This window comes from Barbatula barbatula (genome assembly GCF_947034865.1).
Source record: "Barbatula barbatula genome assembly, chromosome: 16".
NCBI lineage: Eukaryota > Metazoa > Chordata > Actinopteri > Cypriniformes > Nemacheilidae > Barbatula > Barbatula barbatula.
In genome coordinates this window covers 8,411,061-8,429,120 of record NC_136779.1, presented here as the reverse complement: position 1 = coordinate 8,429,120, position 18,060 = coordinate 8,411,061, and the positions used below count along the sequence as shown (strand labels likewise).

Sequence of the window (18,060 nt, the reverse complement as noted above, 5' to 3'; positions counted from 1 at the left end):
GCAGCTCAAAACAACTAATGACACAGCAAAAACGCAATGAAAAAAATATAAACCATTTTTGAACAGACATCATAATTAATACATGGTTCAAAATAACACTTTTTAAAACGAGACAACCTGCTCTAATAAATTATTAGTGTTGACTTTTTGCTCCAAGCTTTCTAGTGGAACGTTTTTCACATTTATATACTTCACAACTACATCACTCAAAATAAGGCTTCCAAAATGTTCCAATATATCTTATCAAGATTATACGGACTGTTTAAAATATTTTATTTGGCTGTCAGATTTGCCCATTTCGTTTTGAATCATAACGTTTTTATTAGTATATATTTGAATGCAAAGAAACATGCCTGCGACTTCAAAGTAGTGCCATTCGTTTATTAATTATTGATAGTAATGTCACATGACTGATGCTAATTGGTGGCCCATATGGGTTTGATTTTCAAGAAACTTTTCAAACAGTTCACATGTTATAATGGAAAAAATAACATTTGCATAACATTTCGTTTTCAGTTTGCTTACATAAATGTCTTTATATCTGTGTCATAGCAAAAGGGTCCGTGTAGTTTTATCAATTTCAAGCATTAAGAAAATGACTCAGTGTGTGCAATTGAGTAGGAAAAAGGAATGCAGTGCGTGTCCAAAAGCACAGGGAGGATCATGGGACCCTCACTGCAATGATTCAGTCCTCCACCCAAAGAAAGAGCTCGCTGTTCCCCAGGGATGTTTACTCCTCTGACTCTGGCCAGGGAGAAACGCGTGAGCGGGAGAGAGAGAATGAGAGAGATTCTAACAGAAAGTGGTACTGCAAGAATAAAAAGAACAGAGGGAAGTTAGAGAAACATGTATGATAAAACATGATGGAGAACGAGGCAAACCGAATATACAAAGCTTTGTATGTCACATATGTTTAGACATCATATCACTTAGAACCCATGGAAAAAAAAGCACATATGAATGCAGCAGACCAAAATATGAGCTTGCACATTTATGACTTTGAACACAATGACACCAACAAGGATACCAACGCTGTACCGTCTAAAGGTCTGCCGCTCTCCGTTACAGGTCACAAAAGCGAGTGCTGCGGCAGTGGCGGGTAAGGCTATTCTTGTACCTGATGACTATCCGGTTTCTGTCAGACCTCAGCTGGGTGTGGTGTACTTAGCATTGGTCTGCAGTGTACAGTCCACATTGATATAATACACTATATAATCTCACAATGATATGCTGTGAAACAAAGCCTGTAGGACTACATAAGAAAAAATCAATTTAGATAATAAATAAAAAAAATGAATAAATCTTTGGATTATTCATGTTGAAATTTAGAGTTAAATTGCCACCTACTGTGTCATAATACTTTTCCCCTTTGAACTTCCTGTGTGTTTGCATTTTTACAAGCTTAAGTGAAATCGGCCAAGAAAATTATTTTCATAAAACGGCTTTCGATTATACAGTTTGACTGGGACCATGACTTTCTAAAACATTCCAAAGCCGTCACACACGTTTATTCAAATCTGTAAACACTCACCAGGTGAGCCATGGTCATGAGAACAGGAAGTAGAAAAGGAAATGAAACAATGGTTAGGAGACAAATGACATTGCAATTTCACTTTGAATGTTTACAGAGAAGACAAGGAACTTGTTGAAAGCAATATCCTCAAAGTACGTGGTGGAATCTTTGCAAAGAATAGTTTAGAGATGGTCCCTGGTGGTTGCCTCAGATACCCTCCACTGTCATCTGTCTAGGCCTCTCCGACCCATGGCCTCTTTCACTTCATCAAACAGACAACAGACAGAGCTGAGTAAGGTGCCTGTCCCTTCATCATTAAGCCAGTTCTCTCTGCCCATGGCTGCTGACAGTGAATTATTCAACAGGACAAAGTGCTCTGTGGCTGTGCAGAGGCTTTATAGAGCAACAGATAATAATAGCATTAATGTCCATACAATCTCATTAAGTGAGTTAGCACTCGGCATTCCGTCTTCCCGAGATATTTATTCGCAAGTTTGCCTGAGCGTATAATGGAAAGGTGCAACGTGGAAAAGGGCGGACAGGTTTGGCTCACTGTCTGTAATGAAGGGTTTTGAGGTATGCTCCCTACTGGTCATAACCATGGCTGTAAATGGGAGCTGAGGTAGAGTTGCAGAAATAATATTCGGAAGAAGTGAGGTAAGCTTTCGTTGGGATTATGCGAACATCGTCTTTCAAATTTCGTACGCACGCAGTGCTGTCTCGAAAGAACTCGACTTTTTGCGGACTTGGACCTCACCACGAGTACTTGGAATGGTAAATACTGTTTTGTGGTTTAGCTTGTCTTTAAACAGGCATCAGTTAAATTCTCGCTGTGTGACTTCAGGAGCTGTCCAGCTGAGTTTCCTCCAGGTGCCACTCCGCTCCAGCAGGCAGACCTACGAGCTCAGAGACAGACGGCATTAACACAGGGAGAAGGTGAAAAACAGACTTTCCCTGGCTTCGGGAAAAGAAAGGCAGTTCTGTAAAAGGCAGGCTTCATCAGAGATCAATGATGAGGCGTTTTGAAAACCACACACGTGCTCACTCTCTCTCTTTCTGCTAGTGCTAACCGACTGGAAAAGACAGGGCTATTATTCTGTGGAAAGTCCAGTCTATTCCTGTTTTCCTTGGATGCTGCCTTTTCGACATGAAGTCATATTTTCTTGCGACGATGGAAAACAAAGAGTAAAAATAATGCTACTGCATATATTAAAACTTCATAATAATATCAACCGTGCTATTAAAATAGCAATACAAATGCCAGTAGCCTCTATTCCCGGTTACTGGTGACAGGACCACACAGATAAACTAAATTAAGCAGCGGTGACATCATCAACATTAATATTTTATCCACGCGACTGATTTCAACAAGAAAATGTATCAAGTTTATCTTTAAATAAATCCACTATTTGTTCTTTACCTGTTATCTACACTGTAAAACATGTTTTACCAGTTTACTTTTTTCTCAATAATGTAAAGAACATTGTGTCAAAATGTAACATTGATATGTTTAATACTGACTAATTGAAGTTATAGTGAAATTAATGGTTGATCTCAGAGTCTTATTTAAGATTTTAGCCTGGTTTTCACAGGAGATGACATACAGTATTATGTATATAAAAAAAGATTTATGATGACTGAATTAATGTTATACCTTACAAAGGATTAGATAACATCGATGTTGATCCTTAAAATAAAATGATTTACAACCTATTTGACCTATTTTTTATTTTCCTTTTCTTTTCACCGGGAAGGTAAATAGGAACGAGACAGAATGGGTCATGAAGAGAAGAAGTGAATGAGAAATGAAGAGAGGAGATAGAAGGAGAGACAGCAAAATGGGGAGGGGGACTGTAGAAAACCATCCTCACTGCTCTACATTAAGGGATCAGGCGGCATCTCTGTAAATGAGTATTGATCCTCCTCCTGGCGGGATCATTTAGGAGATTAATGCTGGCAGTACAGTTTAGGGGGAGTTCCAGTTGGTCCGGGGGGGAGCCAAGTCAGTGCTGCCCAGGACAGAGAGCCTGCTGTGGGGCTACGTGGAGAACAAGCCCCTACCTCCCTTTTAAACCATCTGGACTAACAGCTCAGAGCACCAGCTGTGTGGGGGATGGGAAAAATTGGGAGTTTGTGCTGGGGGGGTTAAAGGAGAGAGAAAAAGGAAGGAAGAGGAAAGGAAATTCTAAAGAAACAGGAAAATGTATAGGATAAAGTCAGTTCAAAGCGATTTGTGTAGCTCGTTGAAGGAACAGAGTAAGGGAACAGAAAGAGAGAGACATGAAAGAGAAACACAGGTGTCAAGCAGAACTGGAAAAAAAGATGAACATATTTAAGGAACAAGAGATCAACAGGTAAGTACAAACGTTTAACAAAGGAAAGTGAAAAAAAGTGTACTTACAACTATGAATGGAAAAAAGAGAGACTCATGGACCCTTGGGATTGCACTCAGCCACCTTCTATTATACAATCACAGAAATATAATCATCTAAAACCAGGGACGGATCATAAAGGTAACTCAAATTGGCATATTCTAAAGACTACACAGATTTAGAGACCTCATTAAGCAAACACAGTTGTTTTCCTGTGTTAAAACAAGAAGTTTGTGTGGGACACATCAAAAGTCTTCAATAAACAGCAGATACAAGCCAATGTTATTAATATATTATTTAAAGAGAGTCAATTGTTCGGTATCCATTCACTTTTGTATAGACACAAAACCAATGTTTCGATCAATGGGTACCGCCGTTGTTCGGTTGCCAACATTCTTTAAAATATCCTTTGTGTTCTGAAGAAGAAAGCAATGAAGGTTTGAAATGACAAGAGGGTGAGGAAATTATGATTTTCATTTAAACTATCCCTGTAGTCAAATTTTATTATTAAACTAGTATATCGACTGCCTCTATAGACGAGGCCTCAAAACCATAAAACTTAGATTGGCAGTAACATGCAAACATCTGTGTTGAAATTTCAAAATGTCACAAGTGATTTGTTTGTCTTGCAGACCTGTGGCCAGAAAAAATGTTGAGTTGATTTTTATATGATCCAGAACAATACGGCAAAAATGTGTGATGTACTTTAACCAGTTGCTGTGTACATGTTTCGTCCATTCTGGTGTGCTGAAGTTACTGCTGTTCATAGAAAATGCAAAGATGAATGCCATGACGACAAAACTATTCCAGAGCCCAGAAAACTCAAGGGCCCAACAATGGAATGTTTTGAAGGCAAGATTGAGATGTCAATCACACTAAACTCCCCCTTTCCCAAGAACAAGGCCATTATGATCTCACTTCCTCTTCTATGGATTGTCCATCATAGAGTTCTGACGCTAAGGAGAATTTGGCCACACCCAACAAAAAATAACAGCAGATTCTGCTTGTAATCTAATGCAGTCCTCATTTTATCCTTTGATTAATTAAATATTAACTGGTGTGCAAAAAAACTTTTACCAAAAAGAGTTATTGAACAAATATCTTTAATATTGGTTATGCCAAATCTTTCGAATTCTGGTGTTTAAAAAGAGCATTTGAGCACCCAACGTTCAATGCTTCACTGAAACGTAAACAGATGTTTAAACGGATATAAAAAATATTTGTATGCTTTTGTAAAATAAGTGTGACAATTTTTGAAATGAGTAATGAAATCTATCCAAGTGCCCAGTTGTCTACCGGAAAAATAAGTGTGCGGGAAGAATTGGCGTAGCTGAGGCATGCTGATGCCCATGTGTGCATGAGACGGGATTTTTTTTGGATTATCCAGGTTGTACGGGTGAGCTAAATCTGTCACGCAGATTAGAGGAGATCCATTCCAAATGTTCCGTCAAAAATTCACCTCACAACCGCAGCTAAAATTTATTTTGTGTATTCTGGAACACAGAGACGTTTCTTCTGCTCATTTCTCCTGGCATGTTTTATAGAAAGAGTCATGTGCTTCCCACACTCACACACATGTCTGTGTATCAAAGAATCTTCCCACATTTACAGAAGATGGTGTGCAGATGTGAACACACCTGAGAGAACAGAGAAATAAATGACCATGAGAGAAACCAATAGAGAAGAAAGTTATCCAAGTGCTTTGATTGAAGGAAATTTTCCAGAAAAGGCATTTGGATATCCTCCTTATTACTTTCCTAAGGTTTGTTTTCCGCTGGTTCAGTCTGTTCCCTTTGCATTAGTGGTTAGAGATTTCCATGTTTATTATGCAGGCATTTAACCGTTCAGAATTCCTGCCATCGTGTGGATAGATTTGCTGTATTTGCATGGTACTAATTTCTTTCCAATATGCTGTAGGACCTAAAACTTTTTATTACAGAAGACAGATGAAGATGACACTAGTAAAGATTTTCTCATTAAACGCCTTGAATTTAAAAGGATTCAAGACCTTAAACTGAATTGTACATTCTATTGCATTCTACTTGAAATTGTAAAACGATAGATTCTCCAAAAGCTGGTTTCATACATTATGATAGTGTGACTAATCACAGATCATTTGAATTAATATTGTCCAGATTGCACTCTATGATAAGTTAATTTAACATAAACAGGGCACAGGATATGTATGGGCTACTAAGTCTACAAAACAATATAGGAGAGAATATGAAAAGTTGCAGGAACGGACAGGTGCGATCACTTCGAGGAAGGTTCTTTTATGAAAGACTATTTTAGACCCGTTTCAAAGAGGAAGCAATAGTGTGCATTCACACCTTCACACATCTAGACTCATAAGTGAGCTGGTATAAGAGTCAGCAGTCCATGAAAGCTGCAACTGGCTACAAAATCAGCCTTTAAAAACACACAGCCTTTTTCACTACATCTATTCAACTGCCTATGTCTATTCAGTTGAGTGTCATGAACTCACCGTCAACTCTGTGGGAGCTAAGGACAAGCTTCAAAAGACATATCAAAGAGAGAATTCTTCTTTCTGGGTTCAGGATATATAATGAAAAGCTGTGTTAGGTGTACTTTTGGGCAAAACTGGAGGTTGAAAAACAACTATTTATGGATGCTATTCACTAAAACTTTCGTTGTGGCATTTAGAGCTTTGCAGAAGAATGCGTCATGAAATCAAACTGAGTAGAGAAAAATCTCGTAAACTTTTCGGTTTTATAGATTAAGATGCTGATGAACAATTGGGTCATCACAATTAACAATTAATTGACTCACCTATTCTCTAACTCACTGGTGGACGTGAGAGATTTTACAGACAGAGCGATTCAAGTGGCTCTCTTGGTACAAAACCGTTGCAAACATTCCTGAAACAAGTCAGAGAAGGAAGTAGTAAGAGAAAAAGGAGATCCTAACATTAACAAATAAGAGAATTTAGATCCTTATGTAAAGGCATCTTGCCTCATTCTCTCTTTCTATTTAAGTTCTCTTTAAACCCTGAAGCATTATTGAGTTAAAAATGAGGCCAGTCAATAAAATTACAGTAGGCATGATGGCAACAAAATGTAGACGTAAGATCTGGGCCACTATGTTGAAGACACTGCGGAGATCTGTCTTCTCTCTGAATTGGATTTGCAATGTTTCATAGGCACACGAGTTGAACAATGAACCACCCACATTCAGTGTTTAAAATGGTTCTGAAGCAGGCAATAAAGCAACTCTAAATATATCTGAATTGTCTTGCATATTGGTGTCTTGTAATCTGTATGTTATTCCACTCTCCACATCAGAAAAATACCCCTTTAAAAGTTTGCTTTCATGTATGGAATAGTTGTGCAAAAAGTATATTTTCCTATTATTTGTTTCTTTAGATTTAACCTCATTTCCTCTCATTTCTTAACTCTTCTCTCCAACATGTAGATGTAAAACACATTTTTATTGCATTAGCATAATTGAATGCAATAAAATGATGCAACCTGCCTTTTCCATGCAATGGAAATTCCCTCTATCCCTATTCAATAAACCACATTTTCCCGCAGATACTTGAATCTGATAAAAAAGAAATAAGATTGTATCGACCATTTCTCAGAGTAAGCATCGCTCTGAGATCACAATAATGTGCAAGTTACATTTCTGCGGCCTCTGATTGGCTACATTTACTGAGTTCAGCCGGTGTTGCCTGGACCGTACCACTTCATTTCGAAGGGGTGTTCATTTCGTAGCTAGGCTACGAATCGCGAGGAATCAAACATATTGTTATTTTTAAATAATTATGCCACATAACAATAAACTTCCAGTTAAAGCTGCAAACCTGTTTATTCTGGATGCATTTAATTGTTTTAAAGAAAGAATCACAAACACAATCTACGTAATCCCCATCGATTGCGATGCGAGGTATCGCCCAAAATGGCTGTGGAGAAACAATTATGAAGATGTGTCGATGTACTCACCAAATGTATCTTTTGCATGCTTCAGTAAAGCGAAGAGTGCTCTAACCGAGCTGGAGGACGGGTTCAGAAGGTGAGGCAAACGATGTTCCGTTGATTTCCTGACGTGCTGTCTGTTTTCGTGCGAAACAGAGGATCCCCGCGGTCTCACCGTGCAGCCGTGTTGTTATGATTTCATCTTTAGCCAATAGAAATGTTAATAGTGATCACAGGTCGAGGCCTTCAGATGGATGTTTATTTATAAAGAGCAAAACACACAGGACACGTGTCTTGTGTCAAAACGACACAACGAAGCGTTAGGGCAGAAACTGCAGACACGACCGCGATAACGATTGATTGATCCGTTTTTATGTTGGCACTGTCACTTTACACGATAACAGCTTTGCTTCATTGCTTTTAAACTATAAACATCAGCACACACATATAATAGTCAAGTGTCTCGCTACAGAACTTTCTGTCCTTGCAATTGCAAAACTTATTTGACTCTGGAATCATGAATGGCGTTGGCAACGCCAAGGTCATGGGTTCGATACCAGGGATTGCACGTACTTAAAAAAACAAGAACAAATTAATTGTACAATGCAATGTAAGTCGCTTTGGATAAAAGCTTTTGCCAAATGCGTAAATGTAAATGACATGAATCTGAAAACCTGGCTGTAAGTCAGGACTTTATAACTCAGTTTATTGAGTCATATGTAAATGCTGTCATAAGTAAATATATAAGTCTGTGTTTGTTTATATACAGTGTTGATGGATGGTGAGTGACAGTTTCAACTAGTAAATCTCCACTGTTATTTTCTTAATATTAAAGTTATATTTTCTTGGTTAAGCTAAAGGTCAATCCCGAATTAATTTGTATTGGAAATTCACCCAAGTTATAAATGTGGAACGGCCTTTTATTTTTCATGGCAGAATCTATATTTACTATAGCTTTTATTTGTAATATGTGTTTAGGTACTTTTTCCACATTTGTGCTGTCTATTTTATGTGTGGGTGTGTATGTTACTTACCTAAAGCATTAGGCAATAGAACATTTAAACTTCCTACTAACTACTATGGTTTGTAAGTGTCTGAGTCGGTGTAAATATTACAGGACATCATTATAAATAAGGTACTATAAGACCTGTTTGCTCATAGTATTGTGATTTATATTGCTTGCAGCTTTCCTGTGGATCAGTGGTTAGAGAATGGTGCTGGCAACGCCAAGATCATGGTTTCGATCCCAGGGATTGGACATACATAAAAAAAACGAATGTATAGTACAATGCAATGTAAGTCGCTTTGGATAACAGCGTCTGCCAAATGCGTAAATAATGTAAATGATATGAATCTAAAAATAAGGCTCTAAGTCAGGACTTTATAACTCAGTTTATTCAGTCATAAGTAAGTGCTGTCATAATAAATATATCAGACTGTATTTGTTTATATACAGTGTTGATGGATGATAAGTGGCAGTTTCAACTAGTAAATCTCTTAGTTTCTAAATATTAAACGTATATTTTCTTGGTTAAGCTAAAGGTCAATTCCGAATTAATTTGTATTGGAAATTCACCCAAGTTATAACAGTGGAACAGCATTTTATTTTTCATGGCAGAGTTAACTGAAAAAGTAGCAGAGCAGTGTCAGGAAAATTGTCCTAAGCATTTTGTGTTAAACTCATACACGCACACGCACATTCTTTGTTGAAGTTTTTGATGATGTGATTTGGCAGGGGTGATAAAGTGACAAGGCAAAGCTCAACTGGAAGGTTTCTGTTAGAGATGGTTATTTTGAAAATCTGTGGGCTTAACAGAGAGGCGCAGGCAGGTTATAGCATATGTGAGATTGGGTTCAAAGTGATTTTTTGTTGCTTAGCTTAAAAATATTTGACATTTCTTGAAAAGTTAGAGCACTTTTTGTCAACAATGATATCATGAGTTTGTCCCATGTGGAAGATGAATGATGTGTAACCTTTTTGTGTATATTAGAGAACTCCAGTAGGTCATATGACACAAAAATAAATGTAAGTTTGTATTAGTCAATTTTGCACACCTTCATCGCATATGAAAATAGGCATGTGAAAATTATTTAACCTTAGAAAGTGAAATTTTCATTTTGGTTTAAGATTTGGTTACAGATTTAAGTTACTTTTGAGGGTAAAATAGAGGACGACATAAAGTTGCAATATGTAACCTTTGGCCCATGTCATCAGCTCTGTTTAACACATTAGATTGCAGGTTACCTTACAAAGGTATCATAGGTTGAGGTCAAGTGATGTCAGACCGACAAATCGTGCTCTTCGGGTTACAAATCAGTGTAAGGTAAAGAGACCATTTTGAATACTGATTTTATATGTACATGCTCTATAATTGTTTTTTATGTTTAACTAAAAAAAGTTTCTCATTTTACCTTTAAGTAAGGAAATGCTAAGTTGCTTTTTTTCTGCAGTGCACCCTAACATGTCTGACTGACAATATATCAACTGAGGTCATTATGCAAGGTCATTATGATTACTAAGGGTGCGACCCAATTGCAAGTTGGTGCAGAAAGTGGGAAAAATTTGTTCTAGAGCCCTGAAATTGTCTGAAAGGGTTAAAGCACCATTCTTTTCCTCATCAAAATATTTTACTTTCAACTTAAAACTTCTGGAGAGAAATTTAGGGGATCACTAGGAATTGTGTGATGGTTACGGTGTAGCTGTTGGCAGTCTAGATTCATTTCTGTGGTGTCAGTGAACGCATTCTTTCAGAGATTTTGCAAAAGGTTATTAAACACAACACTGCACGGACGTGTTGCACTGCAGGGAAGCACACACACACACACACTCCTATTGGAGGATGCTGAGGTTTGTTTTGGCAGTTCTCATGACGTTGTGTGGTTTCACATGTGGTGGGGGGGAGGGAAAGGAGACTCTTTTCATAGCAGAGATGCTTATTTAACATTTCCGGTCAATCCGAACCATGTCAGCATCACTGCATGCACACACACTTTTATCATACACACATAAACCAACCCTGAAAAAAGATTGCTGTATTCAATTCTCCTTAAACTTCTTTAATTTCTTAACTTTGTAGTAATTGCTCGCAGGAGCCTGTTCACCAAGCTTCACGCTGCTTCAGGACGGTCCAGATGTATACCCTTTTCACAATATAGATCAAAAAGCACTTTAATTACAAGCCAATTTCTGAGCATATGCAGAACAAATGTCTTTGTTGTAACAGCACAGAGTTTCACAGCAAGGTGTGACTTGTGGCCAAAGTAAACATACTAGCATGGAGCCTTGCATATTTTATGTGCTATTCAGTTCTTATTCAACCCAGTGTGCTGCAATCTCGCTGTCAAGATTCAGAATTTCCATCATTATCATACATGTGTAGAATTTGAAGAGGTCATGCAGCAGTGTGTGGCAAAACCTTACGCTTTCCTGTTTATTTTACACAGAGATGCTATGGAGTGCTTTCAAATATTCCCTCGTAAGAACTTTTTCCTTTCTTGTAGCTCCAGGCACATCTGTACGGAGCCCTTTTAGGGACATGGGGTGGAGAAAATATGAAAGGGAAGAAAAATATTTTCTCGCAAAACTTTTGAATTCCCACGGAAAACATTGCGACAAACATATTTGCGTTCTCTTTCAAAACAATCAAATGTCCTGTTGTCCCGCTCTGTACATAAACAATGGAGCGGTTCATAGTAGGACCAATAAGTTGTGAGCTAAACGTTCTTATATCGCAAATCACACCTCATTCTATGTAACGTAAACAATGAACTTTAACTTAACAAATCGATCCCTGTATTGATCTCTGTATTGGCTGAGACAAGAACGAAGGGATCGTCTGTAAAGTGCAAAACCTGAAGATCATTAGGCTACTAAAAATAGCAATTCACTTCAGTGCTACATACTGTAGTATAAATAAACCAGTTAATTCAGCCGTAGAGCATTAATGTGTAATCTGAATTTGGTGAGGCTACAGTGTGTAGCATTTAAGTTATTAATGACTATTTTTGAAGTATCGCTTTATGGATTTACAGTCACTTTACAGACGGTCCCTTTGGACTAGTCCCCTGCTCATATAGAGACCAATTCATATTCTCGTTTTGACTGTTGTTTTCGAGATAACGCAAATATGTATGCGAAAGAACGCAATTTTATTTGCGAGATAACGCAAATATAACTGTTTAGCTATCTAAAAACTGTCTTTCGCATCCGTGGCAAGCATTTTGAGAGGCGTTTTGACAATTCATAGCCTTGACTGTACAATCGAGCTGCAAATAAAAAAACGCATACTGAAAATTCGTACTGTATTTGCCAAGACCTTTACTCCGATTATGTTTAATAAGCTGATTACATGTAAGGTCAAGTTAACGTGCAAAGCAGTTTTCTTTTATTGGGGAAAGGTCATATATGGCATAAGCGAAAACCGCTCGCCAGAGGTAGTTTTTTGCCTTGCATGTAACATTTACACATTTGGCAGACACTTTTTATCCAAAGCAACTTACATGGCATTATCCTATACATGTAAACGCCTTTACCGGTTTTCTCCCAGTTTTGTTTATGTGCGCATGTCTGACAGCGTAATAGTAAAAGAAATAAAAAAATATTGTTGCATTTGCAGGTACTGCGTACTAGCGATGTAACGATTACCGGTTTAATGGTTTACCGTGATAATTATGTCCAACGGTTAGTATTACCGCATTATGTTTTAATTACCGTTAAACGGCTTGAAAAACTCCGTCCAGCATGAAACAAAGATATTATCAAGAGTTTAATTTAGATTCTTCATGAAAGGTGGGTTTTGTTCAGTAATGTCAGGAGAGTAAATCAGGAGTCAGATTATTGACATTCGGAACAAAATAACGCGATGCACATTTATTTATTTACGTCTGCTCCTGTGAGTTTGTGATGACAGTGCTTCTCTAATAAGGACTTAGAAATTTGCTAATTTGTGGAAATTTTGATTTACTACCGACACATGTTTACTTCATATTTCTTTATACAGACTTAATACATTTTAGATTTGAAACTCTGTTCAGCTTGTTTTTTCTGTTATGAGCGCAACAGATGTCATACCGCTTTCTCCCGGGTTTCTAAAGTGCACCCCATTTCTCACAACACACGCAGACAGGTGATTTGCTGAATTGTGTGTTGTGTCTACATGACAATCTTATTCAGTCACTTAAGGTTGTTTAATCTGATCTAGAAAACTTTTACCCCATGCCTCCAACATGCCATGACTAATATTAATGTTATTTATTTGATGTAAATCAAACAAAAGTACATTTATAGGTAAACACAATATTAAATTTGTTGTAAATCTTTCTTTTTTTGACATTTCCAGAACATGTTAATAAAACTGTGATATCGATTTATAACCGTGATAGGGCTGGTCAGTATAATCGTAATATGAATTTTTCACACGTTACATCTCTAGTGCGGACATGAGAAGGGATAAATACAGCACTGATTGAATAGGCTTTCTCATTGTCATAATAATCTTCATTATCAGGTAAAAAAACACATTACCAGTCAGCCACAGCTACTGGCACATTCAGGGCTCTAGACTTATTTTCCCCACTGGTCGCAATGATTCGACTCACTTTCTCAGTTGGTCGCAGCAACTTACAATTTGGTTTCACCTTTTTTTTATAGTAATCATAATGACCTCAGTTGATGAATCGTTCGGTTAATTTGTCACTCTGTCTTTTAAAATAGTCAGCTATAGGCCGCTTCATTTTTGCTGTTTACCACTTGTTTTATTATCTTTGCACTACGCGCTTATAGTGAGGGGCGAATCAAACCTGATTGGTTACCAGGCAGGGTTAAAAATTAAAACAGTTAAAAGTACCCAACTCGTGAACTAGGAGGCCAATAAATCCAAAATAAATGCAAAAACACTGTATTTGTTATTTTATACAGTTATTATTTTATTTCTTTCAAGTTATATATTGGTTATGAAATGATCTGACACAAATGTAACCTGTCACTCTTCACAATACTTCTTTATGGCTCTCTTTGCCACATAAAATTCAAAAGTAAAACTCAAAAGGAATTCAGAACTATATTATTATATGTATGTATTTTACTACACATTGTCATAAATACACTTTAAATACTAAATCTTACTAATCTTACAGTTTTGTTAAATGATCTAAGCACGCTGGTGGTCCGATGTGTTTTGAGTGACTGATTTGATTGGTTCAGACAGTGAGTCTCGTGAGTTCAGTGTTTGACATAAAGTTGTTTCAACAAAATTAATCGGTTCAAATGAGTCATTAGATCACGAAGCTGAATATAGTGGACATTGACGCACTGTTTTTTATTGACAGCTGTTAGGACATCGCAAAAGATAGAAGTTTAGGATTTTAAGATAGGATTTTTCCTTAGTCAACTGGCAACATGTTTTTTGAGCTTTCCTGCACTTATCACAAGGGCGTCATTCAGCACTCATAAATCACATTAAATGTTAAAATAAATATTTGGCAGGGCAAAATTTTGTTTCACGCACTCGCATCAATGCGACCCTGTGAAAGTTTCCCTCACACGTTATGAAAACGATTGCATTTTCGACCATTTTGGTTGCAGTCTAGAGCCCTGACATTGAATAAACTCGTGAGAGGGACCAGGCTGCTGCTTAAATCAGAATGTCCGTGCAGTAAAAACTCACCGTAGCGAACCAAGAAAGTAAAGGCAACACCTTGAACAAGAAAAATGCATCAAAATGTGAATTATGAATGACATTGGACTGAGGCCAGAGTGGCTTTGGTAATGGACTGGTAAACATTTAATTTGCTGCTACATTGTACCTTCTAGAAGCAAGTATAAAGCTTTGAAAAAACGTTTATTGTCAGGGTTATAGTGAAATAATGGCCTCAAGGTGCAGCAGTCTGTGGGTCTTGGGTTAGTTTAGATGTTTTGAAAGCATGTTGCACCTGGTTAAGACTGCTAAACATTGTAGATTAACAAAATGCAGTAATTCTGTTACTATGACTGGGGAAAGTTCAGAGCTCACTATGGCCACCCTAGGTTCAGAAGTCTTGCATGTAATTTGACTTTAAAGAGGTAAATTCTTTATTTCTGTTGTCATTTTCTCACCCTCTTGTCACTTCAAACCTGTATTACTTTCTTTCTACTTCAGAACTCAAAAGAAGATATGATGAGGAAAGTTGGTAACCACACAATGGCAGTATCCATTGACTTGCATTGGTCTTGTGTCTATTCAATAGAAGTCAATGGGAACCACCATTGTGTTCGGTTATCAATATTTTTCAAAATATCTTCTTTTCAGAAGAAAGAATATCAAGGACTTGATCCCATTTGACCGAAATAGCTCACTGGAGGTGTTGCAAAAAAAGCCGCCTGGTGGGATGACTTCCCTTATAGGGTCTTTGGAATAGCTTTGATACATTTTCATTCTGAGTTGATGCGGTACTGTTAACAAAAGCAGTGTGATTCACAGAATGAGTCCTTTTATAAGATAATAACAGAACAGAGTTGCTGTCTATGAAATTTGACTTTTAGTAGAGCAGAACAAATGTTTATGTTGAAGAAAAATGGAGCAAAGAAAGTTTCCCCACACCCAAGTGTGTTTCATAATCGCATGGCGTTTGCTAGTTGTTTTAAAGTCATGTGACACCGGTCTTTTTCAAAAGTGAATTTGACCACAAATGATGTACATGTTTTTTCTGATTGCCCTTCACTGGATCTACCTTCCTGTCCAAGATGAATGTAGTGTAACAATAGATAAACTGTTTTGGCTCATTTGAGAATAAATCAAGGAAATTGGTGCCTTGTGGTTCCATAAAACACGTTATATACACCAATATCGCTGTGATGTGACCTTTTTAAAATTGAAATCAAGCCTACTCGTCCAGGATTGACAAACTTTTGGCAGACAGGAAGTGCTGTTTAGTTTATAAGGTGCTTTCAGTATTGCTCAAGTGAATGAAAGGAAACAGTGAAATACCATAATGACAGATCCCTCTGGTATTCTTTGTCCATTTCAGGATCTGTTTTACATTATTTAAATCTGCAATTAATTAGATGCAACGTGACCTTGATTTCCAAACAACTTCACAATTGGACACGAAAAACTCTCTACATCTTTCCCCGCTTTTGTGCTTGTAAGCATGACCCATTTCCTGCCCTCCCCTGTTCCGTTTTTCCTCTGTAGTCATGGTCCCTGTTCCTCCACTAGCTGTCTCACTCATTTGTTCCTGATGTCCACCTGAGGAGGTGACTGTTGTGTGGCTCAGTTGTTCCTTGGGTTTGTGGTGGAGGTAGAGTGAGTCTCAAGCATTTCTCTAAATTTAAGCTTAAACCACAGACGATCCTGCATAGTTGTACTGTCGCAAGCCCACGCAAACCCATACATACACTATAAAGCAAAACATATTTTGATGAGTTTGGGTGTCAACAACCTTTTGGCCACGTAGTGTATATGTTATGGGGTTTTTATAACTGATTTGAAGAAATATTGAAATCAGAATTAACCTTTTTAGTCTAAAATCTAAAATCACGAAATTTAAACAAAACATGTTTTTTTACAGTTCTTTAAACATAATATCTTTTCAACCAAAACAAGACTTCTAAGATATTTCTAACAATGCATTGCTTTAGATTTTATAGAGGGATAACTAGAACTAAAGGTATCTCATTAAAATGTAATTAGCTCACCTAGGCAGTTAATTCTATAAAGTTAGGCTCCATGTCGTCTACACCAAACCTCAGTTATTCCTTCAGGCACCTCTCAGTGGCCTGTAATGGAGAGCTGTGTTTCTGTGGTCAGTCAGTTGGCCCGAGAGATTGGTAGTCATCGTTTAATGGTTGAGGAATGCTGTCCCTCTCCCTAATGGCAGATGTCTTAAAACCATGGTCCTCCCTCTCCACATTAAATTTATTGATGAAATTTATCTGCGTGCACTAGTAGATTACTAACCTGCTGCAGCAGTGTGTGTGTGTGTGTGTGTGTAAGAGAGATTTTTGAGATGGCCTGTGGGACATGGGCGTGGTCCACGTGTATGATGCACAAAAGATTGTGTTTCTCTAAATTGAAGCTTATCGTTACGTAAACACATGATGTTATGGCCTCAGAGGAACCCGGTAGGGTTATGAGTGTGTGCTTGTGTCAGAGAGAGAGATGATAGGGAGGCTAGAGTTTCAGAGAGCGAATGAGGAGCATGTGATGAAGATGTGTGCATCTTAATACATCATATGCAGGCCCAAATCTGTGCCAGTAGTACACAGCGACTATTATTACAGTTCTGAATAACATCAGCCTATCGGTTTTCCCTTTTGTATGAAATATTTGGGTTAATTTGCTCATTTATTTTCTACAAATGTAAATGTGGAATTGTGTGCTAAGGTTAAAGGAAAAGTTAATCTCAAAATCAAAATTTTGTTATTTATTACTCACCCACATGACGTTCAACATGTTTTAAGACCTCTCGGCGTATTCGGAACACAAATAAAGATATTTTGGGTGACATACGAGAGATTTCCAGGCGCATTCACGAGAGCACTTCGACGCATGCGCATTCGGTGGGGGCAGACGCCGGCGTTATAACTGACAACCCGGAAGCGCAACTCTGTGTTTACAAGCATGCTCACGCTGTATATAAGCTGATCTTTGCAAAATGTCTGATGATTTCGACATTGAGGAAGACTTGCACTTTTTTTGCTCAACCGAAAGGGCATGCGTCGTAGGGCTCTCGTGAACACGTACCATAGACTGATAAGACAAAGGAGAATATATCAATTAAAGTCGTTATTTTGGTTCGTTGCTCGCACAAAGTATTGTCGTTGCTTCAAAAATATGCAATTGAGCCACTATGAGCGGACGGAGCAATTTAACAATGTTTTTAGTACTTTTCTGGACCTTGCCAGTAACTATAACCATGATGTCTATGACGAGGCCTCTCGGATGTTACCTAAAGTATCTTTATTTGTGTTCCGAAGATGCCAGGAGGTCTTAAAACATGTTGAACGTCATGTGGGTGAGTAAAAAATAACACAATTTTGAACTTTTCCTTTAAAGCATTACAATGTATAAATGGGTATGTTCACCCAGAAAAGGAAAATTCCCGTCATCATTTCATACCTGTATGACTTTCTTTCTTCAGCAGAACACAAAGGAAGATATTTTGAAGAATGTTGGTAACCGAACAGTTCAAGGAGTAGTTTACTTTAAAATAAGCCCGCATTGACTTTCCATAGTAGGAATACAAATTAGACAAAAATACT

General features: G+C 37.7%; 1 protein-coding gene and 1 long non-coding RNA gene across 3 annotated transcripts in view; one reads left to right on the top strand and one right to left on the bottom strand.

Moving 5' to 3' along the window:
• Window positions 1-364: 364 nt before the first annotated feature.
• LOC306905838 lies at window positions 365-8,166 on the bottom strand. Its single transcript, XR_013787778.1, has 4 exons — window positions 7,848-8,166; window positions 6,676-6,764; window positions 3,915-3,972; window positions 365-2,409 (listed from the first exon to the last, which is right to left on the bottom strand). It is a non-coding gene; the product is annotated as an uncharacterized lncRNA (long non-coding RNA).
• Window positions 7,778-18,060, top strand: part of znf438 (zinc finger protein 438) — a 46,475-nt gene continuing 36,192 nt past the window's right edge. For both annotated transcript variants that reach the window (XM_079476779.1, XM_079476778.1), the window contains exon 1: window positions 7,778-7,917. The gene's annotated coding sequence lies outside the window, so the exon portion shown is untranslated. The remainder of the gene's footprint in view (window positions 7,918-18,060) is intronic.